Source organism: Mauremys reevesii, linkage group 10 (genome assembly GCF_016161935.1).
Source record: "Mauremys reevesii isolate NIE-2019 linkage group 10, ASM1616193v1, whole genome shotgun sequence".
NCBI lineage: Eukaryota > Metazoa > Chordata > Testudines > Geoemydidae > Mauremys > Mauremys reevesii.
Window position 1 is genome coordinate 64699509 of NC_052632.1, and position 20703 is coordinate 64720211.

The 20703-nt window shown below is 41.7% G+C and overlaps 2 long non-coding RNA genes across 2 annotated transcripts in view; one reads left to right on the top strand and one right to left on the bottom strand.

Moving 5' to 3' along the window:
* Positions 1-12957, top strand: part of LOC120373752 — a 54335-nt gene extending 41378 nt beyond the window's left edge. Inside the window, exons 3-4 of the long non-coding RNA XR_005585690.1 lie at positions 11301-11450; positions 12377-12957. This is a non-coding gene — a long non-coding RNA (uncharacterized LOC120373752). The remainder of the gene's footprint in view (positions 1-11300; positions 11451-12376) is intronic.
* Positions 10156-11324, bottom strand: LOC120373754. The gene is made up of 2 exons (XR_005585692.1): positions 11248-11324; positions 10156-10263 (listed from the first exon to the last, which is right to left on the bottom strand). It is a non-coding gene; the product is annotated as an uncharacterized LOC120373754 (long non-coding RNA).
* Positions 12958-20703: the final 7746 nt, after the last annotated feature.

The following is a 20703-nucleotide window of genomic DNA, read 5'->3' on the forward strand; positions in this document are numbered from 1 at the left end:
CTCCTGCCTCCTTATGATCGTTGTTTCAAACCTAAATTTATTTATCAGTTCAAGTTTCCTTATCTCTTTCTCTGTAGTGAAGCTGTGGACTCATGCTTCACTAGCCTCAACTTATTGTTATGGCTAAGTATATGATAGTCAAGTTGACTTACGGTATGTAATTAGTGAGGCAGGCTGAGACACATCATTCAAACGATTGTCAGGCAAAGTATTCACACAGAACCCCTGGAGCTATCCCACGTGTTAGGAGCTTGATGCCATTTCCTGTGGAGCCAGATGGTAAATTGTACGCAATCCATAGTTACGGTCCATGTACAATGAATGAATATGCTTGTGCTGAACAGAACATTCCACAGGCTGCATTACAGCCTACATCCCTTCACTTTTGCTGTATTTTATTCCAAATTTTATTTAAGCTACTACATAGTGATCATCATTACAACCTCCATATGACGTCATTAGAGTGCAAATAAGTCAAGATGGGATGTTCCAAGCAGACCCACGTTCACATCAAGCAGCATATACTTAGTACTTTGTTAAAGCAAGGAAGCAGTTAAAGCTGGGCAACAATTGAACTGTGAATTTGTCAGCTGCTGCAGTTACTCTGAAGATATCAGGCTGTCACTGTTGGGGCGGATATATGGCTACAAGTATATTGCAGGTTGTCTTGACTTATAATAAGTGATCTGCCCCTGGCATGACTGACAGCAGCATGAGTAAGGCTGATGAACCATTTGGGTGGTGACATTCTGACATTCCCCTGAGCAAGTGCAACAAGAACAGCTGCAGTGGTGCTTCCCAATGGTAAATAAAATCTACAAAGTGTAAGAGAAATAAAGAGAACCCCAACGAGGCACTGAATAGTTTGAAATCATTTTAAACATTAAAATCCCCACACAATTTCACTTCAAAATTGCTGAAGACCTAGCCCCTGCCATGTGTCAGCTAAGATCCTTGTGTAGGATGTAATTCTCCCCCTTCTGCCCCCCCCCTCCCGTTTTTCTTCCTTTGGGCTCAATCTCTCATTTCAATTTAGTTTCCTTTCCTAATTTCTTCCCCTACTCATAGATTTTCTCTCTGACTCCACATGGAGCTATGAAATGATGTTCAGGGCTGGACCAGCTAATGAAAATAGCATCCCACTGCTCTTGCTGCCCCTGAAAGCCAGTGAGCAGATTCTCAAGCTGGGGCAGCCTAAATAACAGCCATATCCTTGAGTCACATTCCACATCTTTCCTCAGTGTGGGTTTATTAAGCAAAAGAATACACAAAAGGTTCAAAATAATACCAAATGCTTAGGGACAAGGACCTTTCCAGCTTTCCACTGCTGGGGAGAGGGAGGGCATAGCCTACTCTTTTGGTAGCCCTTCCTTGCTACTGTGGAGAGCCCCACTCCTGGGTCCTTCTCTGATTTTTTGGTCTCCCTATATGGATAATCTTTATTTATAGCAGGCACTGCTTGCAGCCTATAGTCACATGATACCTGTTGTGCTCCCCGAATGCAGTCCCTCAATCTTAAAGGGCCAACCCTTGGAACACACTGTAGGAACACATGCATGCACTCCAGAACCTGGGCCCTCTTACACTTCCCAAGTGCTTTTGGACCCATTCTAAATTCCCCTGAAGCCTTGAAAAGACTCGCATTGACGTCAGTGGATTTTGTATTGGCCCTGAGTGCCCAAGCATCTTTTTAATAGATTTTTAAGGCTAGAAGGGCATGTGGTGATCTAGTCTGACCTCCCGCATACCACAGGTTATGGACTTCCCCCCCAGTGATTCCTGCATTGAGTACAACAATTTGTGGTTGCATCCCTTTTTTAGAAAGACATTCATCTACTATGGTGATCAGCCTCAGACCATGTGGGAAAATAGCTGCACTAGTGAACCCATCCCGACAATACTTCACATCTTCATACCAGTCCAGTGACCTTAAATAGAAGAGACTATCTTTAGAATGGCCAAATAGAACATGAAAAGATACAGGGGAGGTAATGATTCAAAGTCCCAATTATATGATCACGTAGCATTTCCTGCAGAACTCCTTATTTATCACAGGAAAAGAGAAAATTCAGAAGTGCTATTGTACTACATGACGCTCTTTCTTTCTTTCACTGAAGATGTCTTTTATGTTATATAAGACAATTTGAATCCTCTGAACAAATCTCTAAAAATCCTAATAAAAATTGTAATACAGTGTAGCTCAGGCTGGGATCTGACACATTCAGGAAAGGAAAAAGTGATATTAAAATAGATCTAGTACTGAGTGGGAGCTAATCTTGATATCAGATGACATTAATAATATAACAGAATTCGCTGTGCAAGTTGGCTTCAGTGGAGCTCAGCTTTCTAATTGAAACCTTCCAAGAAAATTGCACCAAGTCATCAAGGTGGTTATTTTAAACCACTGGAAACAAATCAAGGCACTGAGCAAATATCAGTGTACAGGCATCCAAAGGGGTATATTAGATTAAGCTGTTTAAATGAATGTTGACTTGTGCTTGTTTAAAAATCCGGAGGTTCTATTTTAGTACATTTAGGATAGGGCAGGTAAAACTATGAGTTAGAGCAGAGCTGTAACTACACATTTTAGTGCCTGGGTGAGCAGGCATGTTTACGCCCTCTGCTGTTTTTTCATGGCATTTCTCCACCCCATTTTTCCATCCCCATGGCTTTGTGCCCTGGGCAGCTGGCCCACTTGCCCCGCCCTGGTTACAGCCCTGAGCTAGAGTATCAGGTACAGCTATGGGGGAAAGGGAATAACGATTACTTGGTATAGATATTAAAAATATATGCTGCATCCATTTTATTACATTCTATCATCTTTTAATCAAAGCCTCTAGTCTATATCCTGCTGCCCTTTGGCAGGATGGGTAGCAACCATCTACTTTATTTCAGATACAGTGGCCAGAGAACATTTTTAAAATATGTTAAAGGCAGCTAGACAGAGAATGGGGATCAATTATTCTCTGTGTTCACCACAGATAGGACAAGAAGTAATGGGCGTAATCTGCAGGAAGAGAGATTCAGATTAGATATTAGGAAAAACATTTTGACTACAAGGATATTTAAGCACTGGAATAGGCTTTCAAGGGATGTTGGGGAATCTCCATCTTTGGAGATTTTAAAGAACAAGTTAGACAAACACTCGTCAAGGAAGGTCCATCCTTAGTGCAGGGGGCTGGACTAGATGACCTTTTAAGGTCCTTTCCAGCCCTGTCTTTCTGTGATTCTATGAGATGAGCTGGAGATGTTGTTGTTAAAGTCTGATCATTTGCAGCAGACATTTTGGATCCATTTCTGAAAAGGATGAAACCCCCCAGGATGCTTTGTAAACTGTTTTCAGTTGAAACATTGTATTTTGCTTCTGCTCAATGGATGTTAATTCAATGGAAAAGCATCCCATGGAGTGGATCAGATAGTGTAGTGAAGCAAAGATGAAAGGCAGGATTTCACAGGACTGTCTAAAACCTGAACTTTGCCTGGTAGAAGTTTGAAGTGATGGTACTGCTAACACTTACCTATGTAAAAATCTTTGACTGCTAATACCTCCTACCAAAAAAAAAAAAGTGGTATTGCAGAAAGACTAGTGCACCTTCACTTGAGTAATGATGATGGACAAAACAGTCATCATCATCTAACTTTCACCTTCTCATTCAGAAACACACAGAGCCGTCACAGTGAAGCACTCTGGGATAGCTCCCTGAGGCCAATACCATCGATTTTTGTCTGCATTACCCCAAATTCAACCCAACAAAGTCAATTTTAGTGCTACTCCCCTTGTCGGGGAGGAGTACAGAAGTCTATTTTAAGAGCCCTTTAGGTTGACGGAACAGGGTTGGTTGTGTAGACGCATTCATTTTTAAATTGACCTAATGTGTCTAAATTCAACCTAACCCCGTAGTGTAGACCAGGTCATGGTCTAAATATACTTAATCCTACCTCAGAGCAGTGAGATGGACTAGATGCCCTCTTGAGGTCCCTTTCAGCCCTACATCTGTATGATTCTATGGTTATAGTGCAGGAAATTACCAGTGTAAAGTTACCCTTGTTTTCTTATGGTTATTTTGTCCAAATATTTATAGGGCTTGTATAATAGAATTTTCTCTAGTCTTAAATTTTAAACAGAAAGCATTAGAAAGAATAGTATATTTATCTTCAGGCATTAATTGTCTTTCCCAAAGTTATGCCCTGAGGTCTAGATGAAGAAAAGAGATTTAATTCCAACTAAACAACTGAAACCACAAATAGAATATTCTTCCTTTATCCTCTAAGTGGATGCCACAGATATTTACCCACCTAAGGGTTGGCGCAAGTACAGAGCTGTGTGGTAGCCCATTGTTTATGATACAGAGTGAGCTGGTCTTACTACCCAGGTACCCCCAGAGGCATCTGTTACTCAGCATGGTCCACAGCAGGCAAAGTGTTTGGTAGCAAGGTATAATTTTAGTAAATTTCAGCATCATGCCCTTAATCCATACAATATCGTATGCAGATGACAGGTCAACAAATATTGTGCCAGTGTTTAGGGTTTTTTTTAGCCAGCTTCAATGTGAGTTGTGAGTGCCAACACTTGGTCACAACAACTATGTTTTGGCGAGAAGCCTACCTGTTCGACAGGGATAATTGGCTCAGTAAAAGGGCATATTCCTTTGAGGATGATACATTCAAGAAGTGTATAGGTCGTACATAGTAGAGAAATTGGCCTATAGCATTCCACTTCATCAGGGGGCTTTCCAGGCTTTGGAATGGCAATTATCATTGCTTCACGCCGTATTTTGGGGATCTGTACTGTCCTTGAGGTAGCGGAGTACAATGTTGCTAGCCATTGGAGTTCTACGGGGATGAGATGGTGGAGGAATTCTGGTGGACTACCTTCAAGGCTTGTAGCCTTCCCTTTTATCATCGCAGCAAGTCCTTCTTTTACTTCCTCAGTGCTGACAGTGGAAGGTTCTCCTTGGGGGAACTGATCCAAGTGTTCGGTAGAGTTGTTGATACACTTCTCTTCTTATGTGTTTATCAAGTGACCCTTTTGTGTTCTCCACCAGTTTGGATGGATTTTTGGTGGCCATTACTCTGTGGGATTAGTGGCCCCAAGGTGTTGTCATAGCGTCCAGGCTCGACAACTTCAATGTGTAAAATCAAGGTTTTGCACACAATCAAACCAGCACTGGTGTCTTGCTGTGTCCAGGGAGTGTAGCAAGGCTTTTGCAGTATGAGAGTTCCTGGTCTGATTGTATTGCTGCAGCAACTCCTGCATCTCTCTCATCCAGCAGGGAGTGTGCTTTTTCTGGAAACCTCGGGGAATGTTTTTCTTTCCTGCTACTTTCAGGCACCCTGTGAACCACTGATAGCATTCCAGTCTCGCTGGAATCCTTGCAACAGTTATCTCAGCTGTCTGTCTGTAGGTATCCCAATCAGCTTTAGCAAAATTCCATTGTGGTACCTGTTTCAGAAAGAACACAGGAATTTTGATGCCCACATAGATCATTATAGGCCTGTGTTGGCTGTTTTGGAAATGCTGATAGTAATTCATGTGTTACGATGAGTGTGTTACCACTTTGGTCTTCAGACGTGAATGTTAGGTCTGGGTTGTATCCACATTGCCAGTGGCTTGAATGGAATGTTGATTGTTTTAGTTCGTAAATTAGTTGTAAATCTCGTGCTGATATCCAGTCCATGAGATCTTTGCCATCGATTTCATTTGTTTTATAGCCCCACATAGTGTGGTGACTATTAAAATTACCTGCATAGATGCATGGAATAGGAAGTGGAGCGGAGGTGAGCTGGGGGGGGAGTGGTTCCTCTGCCCCCCCCCCCCGGTTACTTCCTGCGGCTCTCCCTGTGCCCCCCAACCGCCGCAGCTCCGCTCAGGGCTGGCTCCTGGCTTTTTGCACCCCAAGCGCAAAAAAAAGGAGCTGGAGTGCCACCCCTTGGAAAGTGCCACCCCAAGCACATGTTTGGAGTGCTGGTGCCTAGAGCCGGCCCTGACCCCAGGTCAATGGATACTTTTGATCTTACCCCAAAGACAATGCTGTAGTGAATTTCTGTAGTAAACTAACTAAAGATTTATTAGCTAAGAAAAAGAAATGTGAGTTATTCAGAGGTTGAAGCAGATAAAATACATTGCAAGTGAATCAGAGTTTTTAAATCCAAATGGTAGCAGAAGTTTAGTAATCTGCTGGTTTTCCATAAGTCTCTCAGGGAAACCCAAACAGCTTTGGGGATCTCTTTTGTGTATCTGGAATGCCCCCTGAAAGTGTCTAAACAGCTCAGAGATACAGGCTTGCTCCCAGGGTTCATTCTTATAGCTGTCTTCCCTGGAAAGCAGTCTGGCATATGTTCCCATCACCATATGGGTCCATAGATTTCCCATTGTTGATCACAGTGGCCCGTACTTTGACGTTAGCATGCTTCTCATTTACAGTTCTAAGGCTTCAATCCTGGTTAATGGGCAATGCAATTACAGAGACATACATAATGCATTTAGTTTCAGTCAGGCAGACAATCTTTCATTAGTTTTCCTGGACAATGTGATAGCCAGAAACAATCCTTCATTAGTTTTCATGCAGTTTTACACATTAAATAAATTCTCACCTAAACGCTAATACATCCTTTGATCTAGGATTAATTATCAGGATACACATCATGTAAATCAACAAGTTACGGATGAGTGAAGACAATACCATCAACATTTTATTTTGATCTATATTAACAAGTGAATTGGTTTGAACACATTATGACCTTTTAACATGTGATGAATGTCAAAGAAAATTGATCTGTGGCTTTAGCCTGAGCTGCTCTTGAAATTGCATTAAGCAACCTGACAAAATCTGTCTCATGTGGGTCATTCTTTCTATCATCCTCTCCCTATGGGTGGAATTGTGTATATATAGCATAGTGTTTTGGTAATGTTTTTGTCTTGGGTTGGAATATACACTCTCTTTTTAAAATATAGCTTGGGGGGATGTAGGTTTACAGCTAATTCTTCCTCAAGGATAGAACAAATGTGCTTTCTCTCTAATGTTATGGGCCACTTGTTGGGAACTTTGATCAAACTGCTGTTGAAAGGACTGGGAAAGTGATTTCCATACTTTAAAGACAGAAAAACATTTCATTTCTGTTAATGCACTTGATTTGCTGTATGGGAGGCTCCAAGATTCAAAGGTACTAGAGTCTTGTGTCCTTGCTCTCTGATATGCTCCCTTTTGAGTGCATTGCTTCATTGTCTGTTTTCTGTAATTTCTTGTACTGTTCAAGGCCTGACCTTTCCTATGCCCTCTCTAATGTAGAATGGATTGCAATGGAAATAAGAGAGTGAGATGATAATTGGTGCCACAAATCCTTCTGCTAAAGTTTTATGAGTACTGCATTTTTGCTTATAATCTCTTCACTAGAGAAGTGTGCTGCTATCTTTGTCTGCTTGTTTGCCTACCAGTAAGAGTTATCACTGTACTGTGTGTATAATTAAGAGAACAAATTAAAAAAAAAAAAACAGACTGGGACCATTCCGTGAGGACAGCAAACAAATTGATTAGTGCTCTTGGTAAAGGTTAATCTCACTCTTGTTAATTTCGCTTTCTCTCTGTGGGCTGGTCCACACTAAGAAGCGGGGTCGAACTAGGGTACGCAAATTCAGCTACGTGAATAGCATAGCTGAATTCGAAGTACCCTAGTTCGAACTACTCACCCGTCCAGATGCCGCGGAATCGAAGTCCGCGGCTCCAAGGTCGACTCCGCCACCGCCTTTTGCAGTGGTGGAGTACCGGAGTTCGAACTATTGCTTCCGGAGTTCGAACTATCACGTCCAGATTAGACGCGATAGTTCGAACTCCGAGAAGTCGAACTCACCAGGTCGACCCGGCTCGTAAGTGTAGACTAGCCCTGTATGTATGTTTGTATAGAGCTTCTTTCAGAGGTGCTGAGCACCTACAACCCCAGCTGATGTCAGTGGGAGCTGCAGGTTCTCAGCCGCTCTAGACATCAGATCCATAGTGCATGGTATACCTGGAGTTTTACAGCCAGCAGATATTTACTTCTTGCACAGCTCTAGTGAAATTGATAGTGTTTCAAGGACCACTGTTAGGACTTAGGGGCAATCAGTGAGGTTATTCTTATAATTAACTGATTTCTATCTTGCCTTTCCCCTACTAATCCTCTTCCCTATATGGCATCTTTCCCTATTCCTGAATTTAGAACATACATATTGATCAGTTCTGTTTATTTTTAAGCCCCACACTTAAAAAAACTAGACGTTACTCAGCAAACTGTCTGTCAATGCTTTACGAGAGCAATAGACAATAGTCTCATGTTAAGTCTTCCGCAGCCGCACATTATTGATTTCTCACATCTTTCACAGGATCCAAAAGAGAGCAGAGGGCACTACTATTTTAATTAAATACAAAAGTTTGTATCATTAATGTTAGAATCTTAAGGTCCCCAAAGTCAGGAAATGCAGTGTGAACAGTCTCATCATATTAATCGTAATTTATCCACATTGCACACAGAGGGCTCAAACTTGATCTTGCATACCCAGCCACATCAGTCCCATTGAAGCAAACTGGAACTGTGTAAGCAGATCTGAGAACAGAAATAGACATACTTAAACAGCGCTAGCCTTCAGTGATATTCCATACTTTATGTACAATGTTTGAGTTAAGGTTGTTTCCAGACTTTTATATTTAAAATTTCAATATTGAGCCAGATCTTACCCAAAAACATGGGGAGGAACTTTCATAGTTTTTTATTCCAAGTTCCTTGTGAGAGGCATCATTTGCCTCTTTGCAGAAGAAGCAGGGCTAAAGCCCTGAAAGCACATAAGTAGAGCTGAGCAAAATTTAAATTTATGTCCCATGAGAAATTCCAATATGTCAATGTTTGTTTATGTTCCAAATCAGGATGAAATGTTGAAATGTATCTTTCTTTTGTGGAACAAATTATTAAAAAAAAAATTCAACTCAAAGGTGAAATGTTTTGTTTCCCCAAATCAAAATCAAAATGTTTCATTTTGCTGCTTTTATCTTTGTTTTCTTATTGTGGTGCATTATCTCATTGGAGTTTTAATTCAGGAGCCTGATGCCCCCACTCACCCCTAAGAGCCAGGTTGCCTGGCTGGACTACATCTCCCATGATGCACTTGTAGTCACGTGACTTCCATGATACACTATACAGGTTTGATCAGAATGGAGTCAATTTGGTCCCTCTTGTATAAGGGAAGATGTAGTCTTCCAGAGAGCTCAGCCCATAGGGGAGAATAGGGGCTGAGGAAGGGGGAGGGGAAAGAGAGAGATGGAGAAACAGACACAAACTACAACTCCTATGAGGCACTGCGCCAAAATAGGGAAATGCAACTTAATATTGAGTTGAATAGAAATGAAATGTTTCAGGTGAGTTCAACAAACTGAAATATTCCAGGTCAGGTCAAACTGACTTGAAATAAAATATTTTGTTAAGATTTTCCCAAAACGTTAACAAAGGTGAAATTTTCCTGTGGCAGATTTTGATTTTACAGAAACTGAATTTTCTGTCAATAATTTGATAGAAAATTCATAACAAGCTCTCCCCATAAGGTCTGTGTGAAATGATAGGACAATCTGTGCTTAAGCCTATAGGTTTCCTGTAAGACCCCCTGCTGCTCCCTCCAGTTCTTTGTTATTTATAACCTGGGCTGGAGACTGGTATTCAGTGAGAATTAGCTTGCACAGTTTAGACATTTGAGTTGTCCCCTAATCTTTTCACATCAGAAAGTGTTTATTTTCCCCATCTTTGCATAACTCAAAAATGGGAGGAATTTATTAAACCCGGACCTGAATTCAGTCCTTAGTCATTACTTAAGTAGTCATTAATTATTTGTTTAATTGAGCAAGTATACCAATTCATCGTTCAGAATAATTTGAGTGTTTTATGTGAACATATTTCAACTAGTGTATTTGCTTGCAAATGTTTTGCTGTGTGCTTTGATAACCTGCTGGTCAATATTTAAGCTGTCGGGTTTCTTTAGTCACATGGCATTATTTCTATTTCCCTCTATGGATGACTGTAGCCTGTAAAAATGGGAGATGGGCTTGAATAGGCCACATTGTTGAATGTGAGTGTTCACCAGATATTTATGTGAACAAAATGAGTTGTCAAAGAAAGGTAACTGAGAGAGGCAGTAAACATGATCCAAGAAATGTTAACAGAATTTTTCCACCATTTGCCCATAGATGGATCACCAGGAGTTAAATTCTCTTTTCCAGTCTTCTGATTCTTTCAAGCCTGCATGACCTGTGCTGTAGAAAACAGCAGGTCAGATGAGGTTGGAATAGAACATTATTTGCACTGCCCTTGTTTTACTTAGAAATGTGACTTCTTGGTTAATTCCTAAAGTCTCTAGAAAACAGGTGTGTTTTAGCACAATGCTGAAGCGTTCTACTGTATCTATGGCAACCCTGGTCTCAGACCATTTTTATTTTATCTAAAGAAATAGGCTGGCTTCCTGAAGATAAGTAAATTGTTGTTCTGAGCTGTTAAAGAGCTCTGGTAATAAAAATACTACTGAATACCACTAATGATTTTGCATGAAATAACAAATTATATTTCTGCAAATCATTATTTGCCAGACTAATTATAGATTTTTTTTTATAGAGAAACACAAGAAAGAGCATGAAATTGGACCTCATTACCTATTCCAATCATTATTTCTGGCATTCTTCTTTTGTTAATCGTGTCCATATACTCTATTGTCTGACCACTGAAATAATGAGCTGGCATTAAAATTTGTAAATTAGATCCAGTGTGTTAATGTTCCCAAACAGAATAATACATCTAAATAATATTGCTTCTTTAAAGGAGAAAGTGAATTTTGAAGACAGTTTTATTTGAAATAAACACTTTTTTCTTTATCTGCATTTGTATTTGTTATTTCCTTCCCCTTAGTCGTCTTTGATTTCTTCTCTGCATCCATATCCCCAATGCTCCCATGTTTAATGATGGGAAGAAATGGCTCATTTAAGTCTTCTCAAACTTAGAGGCATTCAAAAGGCGCACAACAAGCATCTTGTTATCTGGTGCATACAGCTGGATTGGACTCCTTTCCAAAGCTATTGCCACAAACGCCTTTAAAAGCAGATATTGGAGGTAAGGGTGCGTGCAGAGAAGGTGGGTGAAAGAAGAGACAGAGCGACTTGCTTTCCTTAAATGCCCCACATTTTGAAATATTGTTTGACTGACACTGTTTACCACACAAGTGATGAACAAAGTCTACCTCACCATCCTAGTGATGAAATCTCATTGTTAATTTTTCCTTTTTCCTGGACTTCTAGGTATTGATATATATCCATATCAGCACTCCCAGAGATAGTAATAAAAAGGACACCTATACATAGCAGACTGATGCAACAATACAATTCAAGATGAATAGAATTCTCATCCCACTTATTAGAATCACACTTACCAAGGCTCACTACTCAAAGGTTTGTATGCAGTGTTGAGGTAGCCATGTTGATCTCAGGATATTGGAGAGAAAAGGTGAGTGAGGGGACCTGAAGAAGAGCTATGTGTAAGCTTGAAAGCTAGTCTCATCAACAGAAGCTGGTCCAATAAAAGGTATTACCTCACCCACCTTGTCTATTCAAAGGTTTGTTTTTCTCCCTCAGAAAGGAGGAAATGCCAAGCTATATAAGCCTGTTTAAAATGGGGTCTTTTGGTCTTACATCATCATCCTAAGTAAAGAATATACACCATGGAATAACCAGATAGATTAGCTCATATATCCAGGTAACTTACTGGTATGAAAAAAAATATGAATTGGGCAAATAGACCAAATATTTAAGTTCCTTTTTGTTTCTTTAGTGGTGACTCATCTGTATTACACATGCTCTTCTAAATGTCGCACCTTAACAATGTTTCTTCAGAGTTCTAACTCCGAACTGCCTCTCCTTTGTTTTATGCTTTAAAATGCAATGTATGTGGAGCAGCGGGGAGAAGGAAGGAAGGTAAATTCACTTCTTTCAGTGATTGGCTGCTCCTAGTTTGATGAGGTCTCTGAAGGTTTCCCAGTTACTGAGAATTAGTCTGTAAAATGGAGCAGGAAGAAGATGAACAAATTTGCACTCGTTTGATGAGCACTGTAAACTAAATCATCTCATTGCACTTGTCAACACTTAGCATTTAGGAAAAAACGGTGTGACCGCATGCACATAGAAATTGATAATCCGGTTCAGTCAACTCTTCATGAAGGCTTCCACAAAAACATATGAGACTAAGAACATGATTCATTATTAACATTGTATGCAGTTTTCCAAGTTAGCAGGCAGCACGTTTGCATTGACAATTACTTTTTTTTTTTGCCTTTATTGAATCCTGAACAACATACTGAACTTTTTTTTTTCTTTTTCAGTTCAAGGGAAAATCAGTCCTGTCAAAACAAACCTCAGGCTCTTTAGAATGGAGTTGAGATGAAAGGGGTGTCTGAAAGTTTGGTAGATTTAAATCAAGACTTGGCCAAACTCAAGAATGACGAAAGTTCTCTTTTTTATAGAATCCTTTTGTACTTTCTTGTTTCTCATAAAATAAATAAACTCCTCTGCTTTGGGACTGAAGCTCAGTTAAAACCTACTGAATCAGATGCAAAGAGTGTTAAAGAAAGAGTACATGCAGGCAAACTCTGTCACTTTCATCTTACATTTTTATGATATGATTGTGAATTATGCTCTTTTGCGTTTAAAGTTAAATATAGAACAGCTAGTGGAGTCGTAAAGTTAGGTGTTCATTAAAATATTACCTGTGCTGACAAGTGGGTCAGTTTTAAAAAAAAAAATCCTTCTGAGTATATACTACTTTGTTATAACTGTGGTTTCTTTTATTGATGAGCTATATTACTTAATTTGATGAAAAACCTTGTTATAATAAATTCCATTGGAAAGAAATATTTACCATGTGGGAAAGATGAATCCATTGTGTTTTTTTTAATGATAGTAACTGCACTTAATATTATGTATTGTAAAATTTACTAAATGGTCCAATATAGCATGGACATATCTATGTTTATATTTTCAGAAGTTGTACTGTTTACCTAGAATGACCAACGTAATAAAGGCAAGATAAACCATATGAGAGACAGCGATGTTTTATTCATGGTACAAAATCATACATTTGTTTCTGTGATTATCCTTTCAATCATCATTGATGAAATATGGGACATGTCCCATATTGACTTTTATGGCACACTGAGCCATAGGAGATATTTCTTAAAATAAGCAACTTTAAAATAAGGGTCACCTTATATATGCAGATATCTTGCAATTATTTTTACCATAGCATCCACTTTTCTACTGCCCTATCTTATGACAGACTAATTTTTTAAACGTTGTTGTTTAGCTGCTGGCATGCAATTAAAGGCAATCTTAATTTCATTGTTCAAGAAAGTGACATGCTGGAGCAAAAGGTCACCATGAAAGGGCTTTGAGAGAAGATACTGTATGGAAGCATTCAGCATGAAAAAATATCAGTCTTGCTAATGTACATGTTTTCTCCCCTGAAATGTATTTAGTATCTGAGAGCAACTGAAATTTAAGTAGTGATTTTTTGAGGCGGGAGAGGATAAAGAATGAGAGAAATCTTGAACATACAAATGGTCTGGGCTAGTGTTGACTCTGGTGGCATGCTAGTTTGCAAATCTGGAGAACATAATGCATCGGAGAAGCATAAAATCAAGGAAATGTTTTAACCTAATTAAATTTTTTCCTTACGAAAAAGCATTCAACTAACTTCTTTAGTTCCTTCTTTCTGCTCACGTATATTGGCGCTCCCAGCAGAAGGAGAGGTAAGCAGAAACAGATGCCAGGGCCGGCTTTAGGAAGTGGCCCCCCAACATTTTTTTTTTGCGGGCAGGGGCAGGGAAAAAAAAAAAAAAAAAAAAAAAAATTCTAGCAACTCTGTTCCTGTAAAAAAAAGTGCTGCTTTAAAGAATGTTGTGCTTTGCTTAATTTGTTGTGTATATTTATTTTTTTTATTTAAATTTTTATTTTAAAAATTTTTTTTTAAAATTTTAAAAAGTCCTCCCGATGGCGATTTAAGAAAAAAAAAAAATACGGATGTAATGAAAATATGCTATGCGTTAACTTTTAAAAAATTTTTTTTTTTAAGAAATGAGAAAAGCCTGATGAGATCTGTTTCACATGTGTGGGTCCTGGTGGTGGGGTGGTGGGTAGTGACCAGATTTCCAGATTTTATAGGACAGGCGGGGTATTTTTTTTTTTCTTATGTAGATTTTACTACCCCCCCCCCCTGTCCCACACACTTTCTGTCTGGTCACCTGGTGTGGTGTGTCATGTGGTGGTGTGCATGTGTGGCCTCCCCTCTCTGAGGCAGGTGTGCAGGGTTACTGCCTGGGGGGGGCAGCAGGCAGGGAGGGGGGGGGGGCTGCTGCAGGGGCAGGCAGGGGCTGCTGGGGGGTAGGGTGGCTGGCTGGGGGCGGGGGTGGGGCGGGGGGGGGGGGGGTGGGGGGGGGTGGGGGGTCGGGGTGGGGGTGGGGGGGGGGGGGGGGGGGTGCCGGCAGGGGCGGGCAGGGAGGGGAGAGGGGGGGGGACAGAGGAGGTGGGAGGCAGGGGCAGGCAGGGGGGTGACAGGCAGGGGTGGGGGGGGGGGGCAGGGCTGGGGCTGGGCAGGGCTGGGGGCTGGCTGGGCTGCAGGCAGGGCTGGCTGCAGGCAGGGGCTGGGTACAGGCAGGGGGTGTGTAGGGCAGGCAGGTACTCCTCCTCAGGGTCTCCTCCCTCCCTCCTCCCCTCCTCCTCCAGGGGCTCAGCAGCCCCAGGGGGGGGCCTGGGGGCCCCAGGGCCCCAGGCTTCTCCCCAGGGCCCCACCCCCCCTGCAGGCCCCCAGGGGGGCCAGGGGGGGGGGGGGGGGGGGCCGGGGGAGGGCGGGGGGGCGAGGGCCCCCCCCAGGCAGAGCCCCCCACTTTTCCAGCAGCCCCCCTCCCTCCAGAGCAGTGGCCCTGGCTCTTTGGGGGCCTGAGGCTGCCCCTGGGGCTGCCCCACCCCTGGGGCCCACAGGCCCCTGGCTGGCCCAGGGCCAGCCCGCCTGGTGAGGCGCCCAGGGGCCCCCTGGGTTGAGGGCCCCCCGAGGCGGCTGGGGGACAGATGCCAATTAATTTGGTACAAGGACAGCTCTACAACCTGAATAGAGTGGTCCACTGATATTAATTTACTGCTTTTTGAAGTCTTTAGGAAAATGACTTTAATATAGAGCATTATTTCAGTTATTTAAGTATAGTCATTTAATTAGTAAGCTCTCTTATGGAACACCCCACTTTACGCTGTCGAAACTTAATACTATGTTCCTTACTGTGAATTTAATCTATTGCCTGGTCCACTGGTCAGTTATTACACATCATGCTTTGAAAGGTTTGCTACTAGAAAAGATTAATATTTTGCTCACTTCAGAACATCTATACGTCTGATTGTAATTGAAGCTCTCAAACAGCATTTATCATTTCATTTATATCCTGATGTGTGATCCTTTGGCTACATCAATGAGAAAGAGAAAAGGAAAAAAAATGCAAGCTATTCTCCTTGACAGGGATTCTTGGTCCTCCTGGGGTTGTTTTGTTTTGTTTGTTTGTTTTTCAGCCACAGAGTGTATGCAAGTTTGGCTGCTTTAGAGTTGAAAAGTCATGGAAAGACTTTTCATAGTGACTAGGGCCGATGAGTTTTAATAGAGAACGTCTGTTTAATCAAGAAGGCTTGATTCAGGCTGTATGTATTCACATGCACCTTGCAAAATTAATTACTGTATGTCATAGTGAACTTTACAAGATTGGTAGAAGTATTCATATTTTAAGCTGGAATCCACTTCATTCTTGCTGCTTCTTAGGCTCGGAATGGTCTCCCTTATAATACACACATTCCCTGAAGGCTCACCTTGTTAATCCACCATAGAGACAAATGCCACAAGTGCACACAACTGACAACATTCATACAGCTTTTGAGCTTGGGCACCTAGGGTGTTATGGATTGTGACAGGAACTTTATGTAATATGCTGTGCTGAACACAGTGTTTACTTTTCTTTAGGTAGTAATAACTTTTCTAAGTGTGGAGGGATTTTGTTTTATATTTGGTGAATGCGGCTATTAGACATAGAAACACACGCAGTTATGACATTTTATAGGTACCATAAGGGATTTGGTACTTTTTTGTTGTTTGGTTTTTACTAGCCAATGGACACCCAGCCTTTTCTGCTCATAAATACCTAAATGTTTAGTATAGGACTTAAGCCTGACACCCCTTCTTTGCTGCTCCAGAGAGCCCTGATGGTCAATCTGGTGTCACTGTTGGGGAAAGGGGAGAGTTCAGAATGCTTGGAGCTCTACACAAAGGACCTCATTCACTGAGTGCCACAGAAGTATGTTCTGCAGGACTCTCTGGTGTCCCAGCACATGTGGAGTGGGGGTTAATGAGCGTGACAGGTGTTCCATAATTACACAATTGCCAGTTATTATTTCTTAGTAGTGGTTGCAACACCTGCTGGAGCTACTGCTCTGCAGGGTATGTGGGGGGGAATTTCTGCATCAGACCCTTGTGGCTTTCACCTGTGCACTGCTCAGTTACTAAGGCTTTGTTGCAGGAAGACAGGTTTAGCCCAGAAAGTGTATGTAAGTATAACCTGAGATCAAATGCACAATAGGTGAAATCTCTAGTGCTATGGGGTGTATTGAATATTGTGTCCATGGGTAGCATTCCCTTGAGTCAGTCCTCACCCATGTCAATGGGCGTTCTGCACACAAACTGAAGCACAGTCTAGTTCTCAGTGAGTAGTTGGCCATGCAGAAAATAACAAAGTAAGGTATGATTGAGTGAAAGCACAGGAGAAGTACTTGTGTTGCTTAGAGATGTGTGTGGCTCAAACAACTTTGAACTTTGGAGATGCTGGAACTTGAACCCAAATATGGCAGTTTGGAGCCATTTCAGATAGTATTAGACATGTTGTATAATCTCAGTTTGCTGAATAAGAGTTAATCACTGTCTTAACATGCAGGACTGTTTCTTGTCTTAATTTGTAGAGTTGTTATAAATTACATAAGAACGGCCGTACTGGGTCAGATCAAAGGTCCATCTAGCCCAGTATCCTGTCTACTGACAGTGGCCAATGCCAGGTACCCCAGAGGAATGAACCTAACAGGTAATGGTCAAGTGATCTCTCTTTCACCTGCCATCCATCTCCAGCCTTTGACAAACAGAGGCTAGGGACACCATTCCTTACCCCCATCCTGGCTAATAGCCATTAATGGACTTAACCTCCATGAATTTATCCAGTTCTCTTTTAAATGCTGTTATAGTCCTAGCCTTGACAACCTCCTCAGGCAAGGAGTTCCACAAGTTGACTGTGCGCTGTGTGAAGAAGAACTTCCTTATATTTGTTTTAAACCTGCTGCCTATTAATTTCATTTGGTGACCTCTAGTTCTTGTATTATGGGAATAAGTAAATAACTTTTTTCTTATCTACTTTCTCTACATCGCTCATGATTTTATATACCTCGATCATATCCCCCCTTAGTCTCCTCTTTTCCAAGCTGAAAAGTCCTAGCCTCTGTAATCTCTCCTCATTTGGGACCCATTCCAAACCCCTAATCATTTTAGTTGCCCTTCTCTGAACCTTTTCTAGTGCCAGTATAAATTGATGCTAGCATCTCGACGGCTTTATTCTTAAACATAGAAAATGGATCTATGGTTAAATTAAACAAAGTAAACTGCTCAATGCTAGAGAGCTGACAGTGAAAAATATAGCAAGCTGCTTTATTGAATCAGTGACTGTAATAGCTGTGGATACTGGTGACTGATTCACTTTAAAATGCAATGAATGCTTCTGAGGAGAATATTCTGAGTTGCTGTATCACTGGTGGGCAGAATGTATGGAATGTATAGGCTATGACTACACTTCAAACTCTACAGCAGCACAGCTGCAGCATTTCAGTGTACAAACTTAGGCCTGGTCTACACTACAGAGTATCTGACGAAGTGGGTACATGCATCCGACGAAGTGGGTATTCACCCACGAAAGCTCATACTCCAATACATCTATTAGTCTATAAGGTGCCACAGGACTCTTTGCTGCTACTACAGAGTTAGGGCGACATAAGACAACTTATGTCAACCTATATATGTAAATGTCTACATTAAATTTTTGCTCCTGCTGATGTAACTGCCCCGCTTCACCAATTTAATAACTCCACCTCCACAAGAGGCATAGAGTCAATGTTGAAGTAATTAGGTTGACGCAATGTAGACACTATTTCTTATGTTGACTGTTACTGGCTTTCGAAAGCCATCCTACAATGCCCCACCATGACAGAACAATTGATACAAGCGCTCCTGCTGAGAACATGCACCGCCGACACAAGGAGGAAAGTCTAGACATGCACAAGTAATGTAATTACTGTGGTGCCTGTATGCTGACATAAGTTAGGTCGACTTAATTTTGTAGTGTACTCATTCCCTTACTACAGCGACAGGGAAGGATTTTCCTGTCACTGTAGTAAATCCATCTCCCAGAGAGGCAGTAGCTAGGCCAACAGAAGAATTCTTTCATCAATCTAGTGTTGTCTACACAGGCACTTAAGTCAGCTTAATTATGTTGCTCAGAGATGTGGATATTTCACACCCCCCCCAGTGACATAGTTGGCTTGATCTAATCTTTTAGTACAGACCAGCTCATAGTGTATATTACAATAAGAATACATTCTTCTCCAATGGAAAATAAGTTAGAATCTAATTGTAATATGACTGGTCTTTCCACACATGTATATGTCCCATTAAACAGAGCAAACATCCCACTGCCAGCCACCAAAAAAAGGAATATTTCATGGCTCTGACATCAAAGCCAAGATATGTGTTTTTCTTCACACTTCAGAAAAATCACATTACAACTTTCTTAGCATGTGAATAACTGTGGCCAATGGGAGCTGAGGGAGCGGTGCTGTCAGAGAGGGGCAGTGCAGAGAGCCACGTGCCCTCCAGCCCCTCCCCAGGAGTCACAGGGGCATGTTGGCTCCTTCCGGGAGTGGTGTGGGGCTGGGACAGGCAGGGAGCTTGCCTTAGCCTCATTGCACAGCCGACTGGGAGCTGCCCAAAGTAAGTGCCTCCCAGTGGAAAGCTGCACCCCAACCCCCAGCCCTGAGCCTCCTACCAGAGCCAGCACCCCATACCCTCTCCTGCACCCCAACACTCTGCTCTAGCCCAGAGCCCCCTCCTGCACCCCAACTCCCTCCAAGAACCTTCAGCCCAGAACTCCCTCCCACATTGCAAACCCCTTGTCCCCAGCCCGGAGCCTGCACCCCCTCCTGAACCCCAACCCCATGCCCCAGCCCAGTGAAAGGGAGTGAGGGAGGGGAGGAGCAAGTGACAGAGAGAGGGGGGATAGAGTGAGTGCGGCGGGGTAGATCCTGGGTTGCCCTTAAATTCAAAAAGTGATCTTGGGTGTAAAAAGGTTGGAGACCACTGGTTTAGATAATGTTTAATCTTGTCATGAATGCAGGGGACTGGAATAGATGACCTCTTGAGATCCCTTCCAGTCTTGCAATTCTATGATTTTATGCTTCTTGCCTTGGTATCTAATAATCTAGTGCTACTATAAAACAAATGATTAGTAATAATATTAAACAATACTATCATTTTATTTGTTTGGCTTCCTCCTGGGCTCACTCTCCAGGGTCTCTGGTACTAGCTTTGACGTACAACAGGGTTCTTGGGCCAATAAATAGTTATAATTGATTCTCTTATCTTATTAGTGTCATTCCTCCTACAGCCCAGACTCTATCACCAAGCAGTCTTCCTATCTTACACTCTACTGGGCTAAAACTGGCTCTCCCTACACTATCTTAACTCCATTCCGATCCCTTTTTAAAAAATCAAAAACACAACAAGCCTCTGAATTCTTTACTATTAGCTATGGTATATTTGCCCCTGAGAGAGTCATCCCCTATATCTCACCTGTGCATCCAGGAACATCTCCCTCCTTTGGGTAATCAGAGGTTTAGATTAATTATGCTAATCAGCCACTCCAGGCTGGCACAATTAACCAGAGCATGCAATACCTTTGGAAATCTGTACAGGATCTTCCTTTCCTGCTGAGTTTAATTTCACAATCCAGTGCAATAATTTAAAAATAAAGCCAAAAAACCAAAACCACACTGTTTGCTTTTTCATTTTGTACAGTAGATTACACTAAGCCTCCAAAAAAGCCCATGGGGGGAGAGGAGGCAGCATAACCCCTGAATCAAAATGCCCTTCTACTTGCTGTTTCATTTTTGCTGTGAGGTGATATACTACGTTATAGAATATATGTTTATATCCCACCATGAAACATTTAGCTGGAGCGCCATGTTCAGTTCTGGCGGCCTCAACACAGGAAAGGTGTCAAGACGATCTACAGAATGGCTAGTAGAGTGGCAGTGTTAACATTCGATATGAGAGACTGTAAAGTTTAGAAGACTGTGAATGAAAAAGGTATAGGGAACTTGATGGAGGTGTTCAACGTTAGAAAGAATTGGTGAAAACTGACCATACCCACCCTCATAATGTGAGAGCAAAAGGATGCTCCGTGAAATTGCCTGCCTTTTACAGCCTTCTCATTGTTTGTTAATATTGGGTCCCTGTACACTCAAAGGAAAAAGGGACATAGATGCACTCTCCATTTTACTTCACATTGGTTTGTTTGTTTTTAATTTACTC